The sequence below is a fragment of the Haliotis asinina genome, chromosome 7, assembly GCF_037392515.1.
Source record: "Haliotis asinina isolate JCU_RB_2024 chromosome 7, JCU_Hal_asi_v2, whole genome shotgun sequence".
NCBI lineage: Eukaryota > Metazoa > Mollusca > Gastropoda > Lepetellida > Haliotidae > Haliotis > Haliotis asinina.
In genome coordinates this window covers 19,779,093-19,791,532 of record NC_090286.1, presented here as the reverse complement: position 1 = coordinate 19,791,532, position 12,440 = coordinate 19,779,093, and positions in this window count along the sequence as shown.

Below are 12,440 nucleotides of genomic sequence, written 5' to 3'. Positions count from 1 at the left end.
CTGATGTTCACTGGTTTATTCATGTAATGATTGCAGCTATTTCCCCTTCTACTCTAAACCTGAATTTGTCCAGGCTGGGTGTTGTTTTGACACTCTATATCGACGTTTAACGCCACTTAAAAACCCCAGCACCTGTTAAATACTGTTACATCGAAATATCGTCAGCATTTATGCCTAGATCAAGCTGTTGTCAAAATATCCATACACACCGATCTGGACAACCTTAATGGTTCACAGAGCTGTTGGTTTTGGCTTCCTCAATAGAATACACTGGATGTCAAATTGTGGCTACCTGCCTCCCAGCCAGTACAATAGTGTTCAAGTCAAATGGTCTGACAACTGGAGACTTCGCCAACTGACTATGCACATGTCCCATCCTAAGAAATACCAGTTTGTTAGCTGTGACGGCGATCCCTGACCAGACACAGAAAACATGACTACTAATAATAATTAATAACCGTCATAATTCAGCATTACTTAAGGGGGATGTCTTTGGGAACGGTTTCACACTTGGTTGTGATCGACCTTCAGACGTGAGAAATCAAAGTGACTGATTGAAGAAGGTGCCATAAAAACATTCAGCCCACCACACCAATCAGTCCACACTCTACTGCAACACATATCAGTAACTGTTTACTGTTTCAAACGGGTGCAGATAAGACCACGTTTTGTCCTTCAGTAACATGTTCCTGGTCTACTTGAGTAAAAACAACATCAGACCACCCTTACACAGATAATGTCCTTCAGACTCTCTCCGAATGACTCATCTCTCTGTCTCATGGCCGAGATGGCGGGAACCTTTTCTTGAATTTTAAGAGACTGCAACCAGGTTGATGAGTAAAGTTGAGTTCCTTTTTAGTGTTTTAGGGGAATTTTAGACCGCCATTATCTATCGTAATCTGGGGTATCACGTTATTGTAAGCGCAAGGTCCCATTAATTATCTTATCTTGGCACATAAGGGGATAGCGTCATTTTAAGCGTCAGTTGCGATTAATTATTTCATCTTGGAATATTCGGGAGTGGTGTTAGTTTAAGCACATCGTAGAGCTTTTGTAACCATCCTGTTGTATTCTTTATAATCAACAGACCTGTCAGTAAACACGAAGGTGATATTGACAGAACTATTTCATATCTTCTTTCTTTTATCTCATTCCCTGTCATTTTCAAAACGGCCTCATATCTGGCCCTCCCTCTTTCTGATCTTCCCGACTGTAAGCGCGGCTCGCAGTCGTTGTTGTATCGACTGGTCAGTGATGTGGCGCATTCCATGGCATAAGATATAAAACTTGATCAGTAGACATTCCACGTGGCACATCAAATACAGTATTTCATCCCAGAAACGGCAGGATATTATACACACGTGTGTTTTAATCATCCAGACAAGCCGACACTATCTGAGAGAATCACTCTTACTGAGGGAATTGAAGCCATGTTGAATAGGTTGTTGATGTCGCCTGCAGTGCTTGAGGTGATGTTGGAGGCGGCGAGGGAGGGCAACGGGGTGAGGAGAGTTGAGCTAAGAGATGGCCTAAACTCCTGGACATAAAATAACACTTACGTGATAAGTAATGATCGCTGATTAATGGTTTAAAGTTGCCATAACCTGGGTCAGCCTGGGCTGGGAGTTTCCATGGATATGCGCGTCTTCTAAACGCTCAAGGTGTCGTAGAGCTCATGTAAGCAGAGAGCGTATATGCGTCTTCTAGACGCTCAAGGTGTCGTAGAGCTTATGTAAGCAGGGAGTGTATATGCGTCTTCTAGACGCTCATTGGTGTCGTAGACCTCATGTAAGCAGGGAGTGTATATGCGTCTTCTAGACGCTCATTGGTGTCGTAGACCTCATGTAAGCAGGGAGTGTATATGCGTCTTCTAGACGCTCATTGGTGTCGTAGACCTCATGTAAGCAGGGAGCGTATATGCGTCTTCTAGACGCTCAAGGTGTCGTAGACCTCATGTAAGCAGGGAGCGTATATGCGTCTTCTAGACGCTCATTGGTGTCGTAGACCTCATGTAAGCAGGGAGCGTATATGCGTCTTCTAGACGCTCATTGGTGTCGTAGACCTCATGTAAGCAGGGAGCCTGTATGCGTCTTCTAGACGCTCATTGGTGTCGTAGACCTCATGTAAGCAGGGAGCGTATATGCGTCTTCTAGACGCTCATTGGTGTCGTAGACCTCATGTAAGCAGGGAGTGTATATGCGTCTTCTAGACGCTCATTGGTGTCGTAGACCTCATGTAAGCAGGGAGCGTATATGCGTCTTCTAGACGCTCAAGGTGTCGTAGAGCTCATGCAAGCAGGGAGTGTATATGCGTCTTCTAGACGCTCAAGGTGTCGTAGACCTCATGTAAGCAGGGAGCGTATGTGCGTCTTCTAGACGCTCATTGGTGTCGTGGACCTCATGTAAGCAGGGAGTGTATATGCGTCTTCTAGACGCTCAAGGTGTCGTAGAGCTCATGTAAGCAGGGAGTGTATATGCGTCTTCTAGACGCTCATTGGTGTCGTAGACCTCATGTAAGCAGGGAGCGTATATGCGTCTTCTAGACGCTCATTGGTGTCGTAGACCTCATGTAAGCAGGGAGCGTATATGCGTCTTCTAGACGCTCAAGGTGTCGTAGAGCTCATGTAAGCAGGGAGTGTATATGCGTCTTCTAGACGCTCAAGGTGTCGTAGACCTCATGTAAGCAGGGAGCGTATATGCGTCTTCTAGACGCTCATTGGTGTCGTAGACCTCATGTAAGCAGGGAGTGTATATGCGTCTTCTAGACGCTCAAGGTGTCGTAGAGCTCATGTAAGCAGGGAGTGTATATGCGTCTTCTAGACGCTCATTGGTGTCGTAGACCTCATGTAAGCAGGGAGTGTATATGCGTCTTCTGGACGCTGACTGGTGTCGTGGACCTCATGCAGGCAGGGAGCGTATATTCGTCTTCTGGACGCTGACTGGTGTCGTGGACCTCATGCAAGCAGGGAGTGTATATTCGTCTTCTGGACGCTGACTGGTGTCGTGGACCTCATGCAAGCAGGGTGTGTATATGCGTCTTCTGGACACCCACTGGTGTCGTGGAGTCAGTATACGTCTTCTAGACATTCACTGATGTACACGTCATGTAAACAGGGAGTGAACATACGTCTTCTAGACATTAACTGATGTAGACGTCATGTAAGCTGGGAGCGTATATGCGTCTTCTAGACCCTCACTGGTGTCCTAGACCTCATGTAAGTAGGGAGTGTATATGCGTTTTCTAGACACTCACTGGTGTCCTTTACCTCATGCAAGCAGGGAGTGTATAAGCGTCTTCAAGGCGCTTACTGGTGTCGTAGTCATCATTTAAGCAGGAAGTGTATATTCGTCTTCTGGACACTCACTGGTGTCGTGGAGTCAGTATACGTCTTCTAGACATTAACTGATGTACACGTCATGTAAACAATGAGTGAACATACGTTTTCTAGACATTCACTGATGTACACGTCATGTAAACAGGGAGTTAACATACGTCTTCTAGACATTAACTGATGTAGACGTCATGTAAACAATGAGTGAATATACGTCTTCTAGACATTAACTGATGTAGACGTCATGTAAACAATGAGTGAACATACATCTTCTAGACATTTACTGATGTACACGTCATGTAAACAGGGAGTGTATAAGCATCTTCTAGACATTCACTGATGTAGAGTGAGTGAGTGAGTTTAGTTTTACGCCGCTTTTAGCACTATTCCAGCAATATCACGGCGGGGGACACCAGAAAATGGGATTCACTCATTGTACCCATGTGGGGAATCGAACCCGGGTCTTCGGCGTGACGAGCGAACGCTCTAACCACTAGGCTATCCCACCCTCACTGATGTAGACATCATGTAAGCAGGGAGTGTGTTTGGTGGATCAACTCGCTTTGCTAGAGGTTCATCTGCACCAATCCACTCACGAGACCTGAGTAAATAAACGAGGAGTGTATTCAAAAGCCACTGAATGAACACATAACAAGTCAGTAATAGAATGCTGTACAATTAATTGTTACGTCGTGCTCGCAATGCAATCAACTATCAAAATACATAACAATCACATGTAGATTTGTTACATACGGCAATAATCACGATACTCTACAAATATATAAATAAATAACTATGTGAAAGGATGCCACGTCAACCTGAAGGTAGTGCCGAAGGCAACACATTGTAAAGAGATGTCCAGTAGATTACAGTTAACACAGAATAGCAATGGCAAAGACTGATCAAAGAGGAATATAGTAAAGGTACATACCTGAGTGAATGATATACATGTAATATCATTTAAGTTGACCCAAGTATCGATGACATATGAGGACAATGGGTGACCAGATGCGAGTAAGCCACGACGGTATATGTGACACGGGCGTGATTTGACAAACGTGGAATACAAACATCCGTAAAGACAGATAAATGTATTTAATAATCACATCTAGGCGGATAAGGCATCCTGGACCCGGAGTGCATCCAATGCTCGTCGTAAGTGTTGAACTCATGGCACTTTTATGATGGAGGAACGTAGTCAGTTTAGTCTGCAATTTCTCCATTATCATCATTAAATATTTGCTAAACTTTTCTTTTCCTTCATTGTCTGTTTCCTCCATGATAACATAAACAAGGAGTCTATGTACGCATTTCTGTGGCCTCATTGTCATTATAGACCAATGGGTGCATTTGATCTAACATAGTGATGTTTTAAATATTTTGATATCCAAAGAATTTCTAGTTAACATTATGTCGCAGTTTGCGAATGTCTATAAGTAATCAGCCTTGAACATTACCTGATAACCTGAAATGTTTGATCTAGGGTTTTCATTACCATGCAGTCACTGGATGGCTGATATACTGCCGATCGGACATAAAATCTTATTCTGGAAGGAAGGTTCTCTCAAAAAGGGCTATCAAAGCCATTTCAGATAATTCTTTTAATTTCAGAAGTAAACGCTCGCACACACACACACTCGCACACACACACACGCACGCACGCACGCGCGCGCGCACGCACGCACGCACACACACATACCCTGTAGGCGTGCTGATGGGACAACATTACAGATATACCGATCGTATTCTTGGCAGTGTATAACGAAGTGTCACCTGTCATGAGGTCGTCGGGAGATACTGGTCCAGTTCACACAAAGTTTACCCTTGAGTTCATAATGTGTACTTTACTGTAGCTCCAAGATGGAGAAGTGTCTGGATCAGTGAGCCTGAGGTTATCTTCTACACATCATTAAAGGTGTGGTGGTGTATGCAGAAGTGTATGCCAACAGGAACATTGTTAACAATGTATAAAACCTGCCTCTTCCACCCGTGATTACATCATGGCCACTTGACTCTCTGCATTACCGGTAAGAATCATATCTGCGGAAGACATGAAAACAGTACAGTTACAGAATTTCAGATGCCAGTGCCCAAACCATTGAACCAAAGTCAGATCATCAGTGTTGGGAACGATAATGTCATTCAGTGCGGATTTCACCACTCCGGATTTTATTCAACACGCATCCATGAAGACACATCCATGAAGACACATCCATGAAGACACTCTTGTTAAATTCCAAACACTTACTGGCAGCAGGGTCATAAAGACGCCTTGAAAGAAACCCTAATGCAGTTACTGAATGCACTTTACACTAATGCTTTGGCCTGAAACGTTGGACGCAGCTGGTGCGTCTTTAACACCACTGGTGGCGGTACAATGGTAGATTCCGAGGGGTGTTTCATTAATGCAGGCTGCAATTGCGAGGGATGTTAGGTAATCACTTGGATAAAACTGTAGAAGCGGATATTGTCAGCGATCTCTTCCTAGGTTTGTAAAGCACATTTAACGTGAAACTGGGTATGTTTTTATCCGCACTGTATTTTGCTCATTTCCAGGCTTTTAGTCGATACCCTATTTTGACCAAACATACTTAAAAATATCACCTCTGGCACAAAAGCACATCAGGGTAATTCTCGATACATGCTCGATGAGGACTGTTCAGCTAACATGCTCACTTACGAGAAAATATAATCTTTGTGTTTGTGAAAAACGTGACACGCTCTTGAGCTTGACAACACAAAGCGTGAGATAAGAGAAGAGGTCCTCGTGTAAAGCCACTTGTAACAAACACAACAGCCATGTATCAAGGAGTCTTCAAAATCAGTCACTTGACCCAGAGTGAGCGGTTTTGTACAAGAACCTAATGTCAAGCTGAGCTTGCAGGTGCAGGCAGAGTTATGCTTGATCCCTGTAAACTCTCATGTGAATTAACATGCTGCTTTCTTCCCCTTTGAGATAACGTGGGTGGGTGCATGCACACGTAGCTGCATTCGTTCGTTAGTTCGTGAGTGGTTCAGGGAGTGGGGTAAGTGAAGGAATGAGTGGGCGGATGCCTAAGTGCGTGGTGCATCCTCTGTTGTCTAAATTTTGGTCTTTAAATATGTAAGATGATAAGATATCAGTTATTATTGTTAAAGCATAAAATGGAACGCTATATTTGTACACATATTGTGTAAGCGGGGCTGTTCCTAGATGATCAGAGCTTACCGTGGCTCATCAGGGACTTTCAGTGCTCAATTATACACTACTTGAATAAAACAACTGTGCACTATTTAGTCTTATGCACCCTACGAAAGCCCAGAGGGATCAAAATGTCTTTTTAAATTTTCTGTTTTAGAACTGGTAATAACCACTTTTTTTCTGGTAATTACCACTTTTGAAACTCCAACCAAATTCTAAATCATTCTCTTAAATACTCGGGGATACTCAAATGTGGTAATTACCAGTTTCAAAAGTGGTAATTACCAGAAAAAAAGTGGTTATTACCAGTTTTAAAACAGAAAATTCAAAAAACCATTTTGACCCCCTGGGCTTTCGTATTATGCCATTCTTAATGCAAAAGGATAAGAACATGAATTTAGGTGTTTTCCTTGATCACTGTTTAACTGTGGACATAGTAATATCTGTATGATCTGACATCCTGACACGCCCTTAAAGAGGTGATGTGTCAAAACTCAGTTCACAAATTTCGTATCCTGTGTATCCACCATTGGCGACGATGCAGGCTTGACAAGGACGACGCACAGACGACAGTAAGCGACTGAAGAAAACTTGTGGAACATTGTTCGATGTCTGCACTAACGCTTGTCCCAATCCAGATAACGTCAACTGATGACTGATTCTGGGCTAGACGCGAACATCACTCCATTTCATTCCAAGAAGAGTACGGGGATGTTCTGCTGTCTGCTGTGACATCTGTCACAACACGAGCGACATGTGAGCGGGCATTATCCTTGAATGAAGAACTGCACGTGAAGCCTAGTGATCTCATCTTGTATCGCAGACTGCCATTGACGATGACTAGTTGCATCCGACCATGCGATGTAATGTCTTCCCATACCATAACTCTCTGTTCATCAAGGTGTCAGATGCTGATCATTTCGGCGTCTGCACACCCGTGTCGTGACATCTGAGATGTCAAGAGGAATTCATGACTCGTCACTGAACAAAACGTGCCTGTTGGTGGCGTTGGATCTACTGTCTGGGCGCCAATGCAAGTTTACTTGGCGGCGTTATTAGGCGAGAGAGTTATCGTCCTTATCTAGCTTTACTCTGTTGCGCCGACGGGCACATGGTCTGTTCGAGTACGAACAAAAGCCATAACAAAGAGTTCTTTCGTGTCTTTTCGAGTCACAAGTGGTAATGTACCTCTAACCCAAACTGGCGTGGGGCTAATTGGACGTAATCCAGGAGTGTACTGAGCAGGAGTGTACTGTACTAAGATCAAAGAGGAATATAGTAAAGGTACATACCTGAGCGAATGATATACATGTAATATCATTTAAGTTGACCCAAGTATCGATGACATATGAGGACAATGGGTGACCAGATGCGAGTAAGCCACGAGTGGAACCTTTGGTCAACGTCGAAAATAAGAACGATCGGCGTGTTCACTGTCACTGTGTTGGCCACACTTTTGCTTTTTGACTGAAATTATTGAAACAGAGGGAACGTTTTATAATGAACTGATATATTGCCTTGATAAATACGTCTATGTGACACTACGCAAGTGACATTTCGTACATATTACTCGCTGAAATACCTTTCCCGGTGCGAAGCTGTCAACTGTAACGTGAAATGTATGATGTCATTTGTATCGACAATTCCGAAGTACTTGGGCGATGCGCAAATGAAAAGGATTGTTTATGTTGGTCTCTAAAATCCGTGTTCCGCCCTTCCAGGTTTATGAAATTGTGGTTTTATTATATATACCACCCCGAAGAATGTTGCGGATTTGTTCTTCCATCACCATGACCTGTCTTCATGGAGCTGTAACACAGTAAGTGCACCTCATGACCCGTCTTGATGGAGGTGTAACACGGTAAGTGCACCTCATGACCTGTGTTCATGGAGGTGTAACATAGGAAGTGCACCTCATGACCCGTCTTGATGGAGGTGTAACACGGTAAATACATATCATGACCTGTCTTCATGGAAGTGTTACACGTTAAGTGCACCTCATCACCTGTCTTCCTGGAGATTTAACACGGTAAGTGCACCTGATAAACTGGTGACCACAGTCACCTGCTATTATAAGGATCATGTAGTTGTAGTTTTTGCCAAGCCCACACGAAAAGCGCTGGAGAAAGTGACGCATATTTCACAAAGATTGCCAGCAGGAAGCATTCTATTGCGTATATATAGCTTATTATGGATTGCATCCTTAACTCGCTGAACTCTGAATAGCAGAAGCCAAGATGTACCTATCATAGGAAACCAGGTAATGACAGGACAGTCAGTTTGATCAGCAATACATGCATCGATCTGGTCAAATCAGTTACAACCGAATGCCGTTTGGGTTGGGTTTATGTGCTGGGTCGTACTGGATGTAAACAACACATAACAGCCGGATGCACCCGTAAATTATGCTGTATGTAAGTAAACACAGGAAACATATTTCCCCCATAATGTGCACATTTAATATATTTAGAACGAATGAGCATATATAGCTACCGGTGTATCTGTTGACAGTATTTGTCCGAAACTTACTCATAAAAACATTACATTAATGCCATTAAACATGTTGGCTATTTAGTGACACTAGCATTTTTCTGCAGGGTTTAAACAAGCAGTAGATACAAAGACTTATTGCTACATCCAAAGGCTGCATCGAGCCTATCTTTGATATAAGCAGACTATATATGTATAAGTACACTGTCGATGTATCATTCGTACAGATCCCGCCTTGGGAGTCATTGAGAAATCCTTAAGATTCGCAGAGAGCAGTCCTAAGCTACGTACACCTCGAGGACACGGTGTTTTCATTAATGCGGAACAAGGTGACATGGGCATATAAGGAGCATAAAAGAATCACTTGTCGCCGAAACGCTGGACATGAAATGACTTAAAATTATTGGTATCGTGTCCAGATCATCTCTGAAAACAACAGATACAGACACTGACTGATGGATGCATCTTTAGCAATACTCCAACATCAGAAATGGGCTTCAGACATTCAGGTACCAATGTCGAACTCGCGTCCTTAACCATTCAGACGTCTGTTTGTTATCAATCACCTTAAGAAGGGACACGAAGTAGCCCGTAAACGTTGTGTCATATAAAAAGCTGTCGTCAATATACTCGTCTTATATGTTCACCAACTTGTAAATGCCTCTCAAGATTCTCGTCTGTTTGTTATATTTGTAAGTAGCGGCTTCCACATAAGGGCAACGGGTGTCAGAGTGGCCTTGAGTGAGGACTTACTGTATTCTCCTGTAAAGAGGCGTGAGAAATGAGTTGAGAAGACTAATGAGACGTCAGGGTGCAGGTTGCGAGCAGCTTTAAAGACAGAACAATATTCCATGGTAGAGATCATCACACAGCGCTGGAGAGTCACCAGTATCTTCGATGATTAGCCTTGATCCTCAAAGGGTATTTGACAAGCACAGAGCTAGATGTCATTTCACGTGGAATAAAGTACACAATATTTACAAACTGTCATGAGAACTAACCTTTTCTACACAGTCACATCAAACACTTAAGTCATATTAAGCATGAGTCGAAAGTCACTGTTGTATGAACTGACGGTCTTTCTTGTCCTCCCTGAAATACTCTGCCTATACGTGTGGGGACATTGTGCACCGTAAACACAGCATAATGTAAGTGTATGAATGTGTGCAATGATATATTTGGTTGGAGACTCTGTTGGACCCAGGAATAGTATCGTATGTTCCAACACCACCTCCGCTTCCAAAACAATGACATCCGTTTCACAATATAACAGAATCATAAAACATAAACCTTTGCAAGTTATAATGTACGTAAACATTAGTATTTACAGATTTGCAAGTGTTACTATTCAGTGCTGGGAACCCCTCTTTTCACTAACACCATTTAGTTTTTGCTTCGCGTCGACTGGTTCATTGCCTGTTACTGTACCATTGATTGCCGTAAGTGCAAAGAGTACAAGATAGGAGCTGAATCATCTGTCCATGTAAGATTCCTCTTCGTGGGATAGAAAACTTAGATTTTCTGAAAAGGGAGAGTGGATGATACAGAGCATGACATGCTCCAGAAAGAAAATGCTTGTCCTTCGTGAATGAATACTGAGCGTCATTTCATGACCGGTGCTCGTGCCTCGTAGCTCGTAGCTCGTAGCTCGTAGCTCGTAGCTCGTAGCATACTCTGGAGTGTATTTTCAGTTTCAATGGCACTTCCTCTGTATACAGAATAGATAGCAGGATGACACGAGGAACTGAGGACTGAAGTGCCCCTTAGATGCTTGATGGGAACATGATAACCTGTGGTATGGATTTACAACTTCTTTGATATTTCCAACACGACGTTCAGGGGCTACTCCTTGCCCGTTGTTCCATTCCCCTGATAGAGGGACAGGGAATAGTCCAGAAACATCGTCTTGTAAATATGAAAGAAATTGTAAATCCACACCACACGTTGTTATGAAGCGCTCCTTGAAACTCACTCTACACCCACCTCTCACTTGCATTAACTTTGATTTCAAGATGCAAATTATATTTTGTGAAAAGATCCACATCTGTGTGAATTTGGGACATGAAATCTTTAAACTCAATCAACGCTACATTAGCACAGCATAATGAAAAAATTGTCTTATCCTGGTCACAAAGTATTTGTCAACGGATAGAAAGCGCCTAATGGTCCCTGGCAGGTTTTTAGTGCATACTGACTGAGACGTTACTTCATAAAGCACTCCTTCGATTTGTACTGGTTCCTGATCACACCAGCAAGTCCACAACGTGCAGATCCCGCGGGGTCGGCCACGGGGGTTTTCATCAAATTCTACAACAAGATCCCACGTAATTTAGATTTATTTTAAGTAGGAAAATTTTCATCTTGAACAGGCATAACTCTGATCTAAACAAGTAACCATTTATTATTTGGTGATGAAACTAAATCTAGCTGTTCCCAATGCTGTGAGGTTGCATCTCACTTACGTCTCGACTGGAATTGTGTTTCCAGTGTGGTGTGAAGTCCATCATGTGTATTGTAAACGCCAACATATATTTCTACTTTCAAGTGTTAGTTGTACTTACCCACACAGTGATTTCTTCTTATGTTTCAAGAGTGTCATGAATTCATGTACATCTGCAGGTAGGTTGGAAAAAATAACAACCATGAATACTCTGAGCAACTCCAAGTTCTATTCCTCTGTTTAGCCACAGGGGCGTTTACATCAGACGATTAGGTCAAATCTAATTCAGTGACAAAGACTAAAAAAAATCGATGTCATAAGAGCAGAATATCTAACAAAATAGTGCTTTAAAACAGATCGATAGGCGGCATGTGATATATTCGACCTTTGCTCAATTCAGTAGAACTGATGTCAACCTAATTGTTAAATGATTTAATCTTGCGTCTCACCCTGCTTCCACTGATTTTCATATTTCAACCATTCAACCAATTTCACTCCAAACAGTCATTTAAAACAACCTGCATCGTATCGCTTGTCTGTCCCCATGACATTCGCTCTAGGCAAGTGGAATAAAATGAATAAAAATTTCGGATTTTTCTGTGAATCTTTTGGATTTTTTCGTTTCTTTAGACTACATGTCAGTGGACTGTCCTCATTAGTCTTCATCTGTTCTGACATCAGCTTTAATATCACCTGGCAGTTCAGCCCCAGTGTAGTCGCAATACACACCATCATGTACAAAGTCCAAGGATACGTTTGTATGTGGTATGTATATTTTCTTCAGGGTTGTATAAATAATCTTTTCATGAACCTATCATCAGTAACACGAAAACAACGAGATTCACTGGGCATAGTGTCATGGCTGGAGCTATTTCAAGAGAAGTCAAAAGTTCAGGCAGTAGCGCGTGAACCGTCCCTAATCTGGGACTACAGTGGACGAACACAGACGGGAGCAGGGCGACACTCTCAGATAATGGAATAACCATGTGTTCATTCAA